Source organism: Serinus canaria, chromosome 25 (genome assembly GCF_022539315.1).
Source record: "Serinus canaria isolate serCan28SL12 chromosome 25, serCan2020, whole genome shotgun sequence".
In the NCBI taxonomy this organism is placed as follows: domain Eukaryota; kingdom Metazoa; phylum Chordata; class Aves; order Passeriformes; family Fringillidae; genus Serinus; species Serinus canaria.
The window spans coordinates 10,054,487-10,058,908 of NC_066338.1; the positions used below are offsets into that span (position 1 = coordinate 10,054,487).

At 53.1% G+C, this 4,422-nt stretch overlaps 1 long non-coding RNA gene across 1 annotated transcript; it reads right to left on the reverse strand.

Annotated features, from left to right (window-relative positions):
• Positions 1-1,959: 1,959 nt before the first annotated feature.
• LOC127060559 (uncharacterized) lies at positions 1,960-4,010 on the reverse strand. Its single transcript, XR_007779772.1, has 2 exons — positions 3,666-4,010; positions 1,960-3,538 (listed from the first exon to the last, which is right to left on the reverse strand). It is a non-coding gene; the product is annotated as an uncharacterized LOC127060559 (long non-coding RNA).
• Positions 4,011-4,422: the final 412 nt, after the last annotated feature.

A 4,422-nucleotide genomic window follows, 5' to 3' on the forward strand; every position in this document is an offset into this window, starting at 1 on the left:
CATGGATGAGGTGTATGAATGTGCAACAGGCTGGTGCTTTAAGGGTTAATCCTCTGTTAACGCGGGGCCTTTTCCGGGCTTATTTTGCCCAGAAAAGGTTCCCAGACTGTCTGTAACTCTTTGTTTCTATTGTCTCATATTGTCCAAATTCGAATTGTCCAAATTATTATTACTCTAATTATATTCCTATTTTTATAACCATTTAATTACTATTAAGTTTTAAAATTCTAAAAAGAAGTGGTTGGCGTTTTTCACAGTTAAGCTGGGTTTCATTTGCTGCTGGTTTCAAGCACAGCGTGGAGAGCAGAGGGCGCCTGGAGCTCACAAATGCAGCTGAAAGGCTCCAGCTCCCTGCATCCGCCCTTCTGTGTTTTCATGGGAATGGTTTGGGTGGGAAGGGACCTTAAAATCCATCCATCCACCCATCCATCCATCCATCCATCCATCCATCCATCCATCCATCCATCCATCCATCCATCCATCCATCCATCCATCCATCCATCCATCCATCCATCCCATCCCATCCCATCCCATCCCATCCCATCCCATCCCATCCCATCCCACCCCTGCCATGGCAGGGACACCTCCCCCTGTCCCAGGTTCCTCCCAGTCCCATCCAGCCTGGCCTTGGGCACTTACACGGATGGACCAGCCCCAGCTGCTCTAGGAAATCCATCCCAGCCCCTCCCCACCCTCAGAGGGAGGAATCCCTGCCCAGTCTCCCATCCAGCCCTGGCCTCTGGCAGCCATTCCCTGTCCCCAGTCCCTCTCCAGCTCTCCTGCAGCCCCTCCAGGCCCTGCCAGGGGCTCTGAGCTCTCCCCACAGTGAGGTGAGCACCCCCAGCTCTCCCAGCCTGGCTCCAGACGGGCTCCAGCCCTGGAGCAGCTCCGGGGCCTCCTCTGGGCTCTCTGCAGCAGCTCCTCATCCTCCCTGGGTGGGACCCCGGCCATAAAAGAAAGGCAGAAAAAGGTGCAAAAATAAATGCAATTTCCCCCCTTCTCCAGGCAGTTCAGGGGTTTGAAGAAGACTCTCTCTGACCCCCAAATTCCTGCTCTCAACAGGCATGGGAAGCAGCTCCATCCCTTCTTTCCTCCAGCATCCCTCACACCCTGACCAATCTTCCCCCCTTATCCTGCATCCCTCCCTCCTTCCTTTGATGATTCCAGTCTGATTAATCCCAATTTTTGCCCAAGCATCCAAAAGCCCAGTGCTGAAATTTGATGGAATCATCAGCCTTTCATCATGTCTGTGGCAATTTCAGGGAACACTGATGATGCCTCATCCAACTGCTCTTGGACACTTCATTATCTGTGTGGCAATGTTCCACTTCAGTCCTTTTTTTTTTCTACAGAAAATGCAGGGAAAACCCTCCTGGCTGTTCAGCATCCCTTCCCAGGAACCAAATTTCCCACACTTTGTGTTTGACTCCTCCCCAAAAGCACAAACTGCTTTTGGGGAAGGATCCAATCCCTGCTGCACTGGGATTTCTGTCCGGCACAACCATCCCTTCAGAGCTGAGGGAGTGAGATGGGAGTTTACCTCTCCCAGGTGGGAATTTCCCTCTCATTTTGGGTGGTGAACTGTCCCTGGAGGAATTTTTTTCCTCCATTTACTCTTGGGAAAGCTCCAGCTGGCAGAAAACTCCCTTGGAGCTGCAGCCCTCCCACAACTTATCCCCACCCACGGAATTTTGAATCCTGTGGCCACATAAACCAAGTGGGAAAGGGAGCAAATCCCTCATTCCAGGAGCCTTTGGCCCTCAGTTCCCAGCTGTTCCTCAGCCATGACACCTGTTCCAGACCCTTGTGCTTTTATTGCTCTCTGTGGGATGTTTTCCTCACTCATAACCAGGGAAGAGGTGGCTTGGGCTCCGTTAAACCTCTGGGCCATGCCAGGACCTTGTTTACATCTGAAGGGATGAAGCAGCACCTGCACAACCAGAGCAGGAACAGGCACAGGAACAGTTTTGCAACCATTTATTAGCAATAGTCAGAGAAGATACAAAATTCTATTTACAGTGAAACCACAGGAACGATCTCTCCAAAGGATTGGGATTTGGAGCTGGATGAGGACTTGGGGTGGAGGACACAGGAGGAGGGGGAGCAGCCCTCCACATCCCACCCCAAATCCTGCATTCCTCACCCTCCTGAGGAGCTCCAGCTCCCCAAGCAGGACAGTGCTCAGCATCCACCAGGGCTGGCTGGGGTGGGATCAGGGTGGAAAAGGGACCAGGACTTGTGCAAGGGACACAGGAGGGTAGAAATCCCCCCCCAGCCAGGTGCCTGGAGCAGGGTTATGCCAGGTATTCCCAATAGGAGCAGAAAAGCCAGGATATATCAGCAGAAAGCCAGGATACATCAGCAGAAAGCCAGGATGCAGCAGCAGCAAAGTTACTCCACAGCAGAAGGAAAAAGAACAATTCCAGAGGGGGCTGCAGTTCCCTGTGTTCCTCCCCAGCACCCAGCAGGGCATTTTTGAGGAGTTTTGGGACTATTTCAGAGCCAGAGCTCATCATGGAGCTCCACACTCCTCCCTCCAAGCCTGGAAAGCACAAATCCCTACAGAAAATAGCTGAGCAAGGAAAGGCTGCCCAGCCAGCCTGCTGAAGGCCAGGAAATTCCCTCCTGGAACTCCAATTCCATCCATTTTTAGGGTTCCTCCTGTGCCATTCCCAGTCCTGCCTGCTCAGCAATCCAAGGGTTTGGTTCTCCTCAGCAGGAACCAGCAGGGCATGAACTTCCTGCTGCCATCACCTCGTGCTGTCCTTCACCCCAAAAAGAATTCGGTTTTGGTTGGGGGATTTTGGTCTGGTTGGGGCTTTTGTCTGGTTGGGGTTTTTTTGATCTGGATGAGAGTTTTTTGTCTGGTTGGGGTTTTTTGTGTCTGACTGAGGGTTTTTGGTCTGGTTGGGGTTTTTGGTCTGGTTGGGGTTTTTTGGGTCTGACTGGGGTTTTTGGTCTGGTTGGGGTTTTTGGTCTGGTTGGGGTTTTTTTGCGTCTGACTGGGGTTTTTGGTCTGGTTGGGTTTTTTTGTGTCTGACTGAGGTTTTTTGTCAGTCAGAGATTTTTGGTCTGGTTAGGATTTTTTGGGTCTGACTGGGGTTTTTTGGTCAGGTTGGGTTTTTTTTGTGTCTGTCTGGGGATTTTTGTCCAGTCAGAGATTTTTGGTCTGGTTGGGATTTTTTGGGTCTGACTGGGGTTTTTGGTCTGGTTGGGGTTTCTTCGTGTCTGACTGGGTTTTTTTGGTCAGGTTGGGTTTTTTGGGGAGGTGTTTTAGGAAGGAAGACAAGGGGAAGGCATCACTTCTGCTCGTCGCTGCAGCCGCCGAGGGCCAGAGCGTTTCCATTCCCTGCCCAGTAACTTTCCCTGGACACGTGTGGCAGGAGGACAGGATATGTGGGGGGTAAAACCCAGGGCAGAAGGAGCAGGACCGTTCCAGCGCTCTGGCAGAGCCTCCGTGCAGCAGGAATTGCTGGAGGCAGCTCCCTGACGCAGCACTCGCGGCATTCCCAGCGAGATGGGAGATACCAGCTCCTATCTGCAGGAGGGATCACTCTTGGAATGAGAGCAAAAGGGCCCTTATCTCCCTGGGGAGCTTTACAGCCCCAGATCAGCCAGCTGAGCCCCAAACAGGGAATGTGAGCAGGGCCACGGTGGAAAGTTACCTGAGCATATCCAGAGCCCGCGCTGACATTCGCGTTTGGGAGAGGAGGAATGGAGATCAGCCAGGGAGAGGGAACCTTGCTGCTCCAATGGCCTCAGTCCCTGGAAAAAACCCTTAGGAATCCTAATTTGGAGCAACCAGGACAGTTCTGTGAGGGTGTCAGAGCCTCAGCGTGGGTCACAGGATCCCAGCCCACTTCCCACATGGAATGGCATTTCCCAGCATGGAAACTCAGCCTCCTCCAGCTCTTCTCTGCCATTTCCTGAAATATTCCTTCCCCGGGACCCCAACACCCCCTGTGAGGAGCAACACTCCAAAGAGAACCAGCACACTGCCCTGGGTGGGACCCATGGATCAGGGAAGGGAAGGGAAGGGAAGGGAAGGGAAGGGAAGGGAAGGGAAGGGAAGGGCAAGGGAAGGGAAGGGAAGGCGAAGGGAAGGAAGAGGAAGGGAAGGGAAGGGAAGGGAAGGGAAGGGAAGGGAAGGGAAGGGAAGGGAAGGGAAGGGAAGGGAAGGGAAGGGAAGGGAAGGGAAGGGAAGGGAAGGGAAGGGAAGGGAAGGGAAGGGAAGGGAAGGGAAGGAAAGGGAAAGGAAGGGAAGGGAAGGGAGGGAAGGGAAGGGAAGGAAGGGAAGGGAAGGGAAGGGAAGGGAAGGGAAGAGGGAAGGGAAGGGAAGGGAAGGGAAGGGAAGGGAAGGGAAGGGAAGGGAAGGGAAGGGAAGGGAGGGAAGGGAAGGGAAGGGAAGGGAAGGGAAGGGAA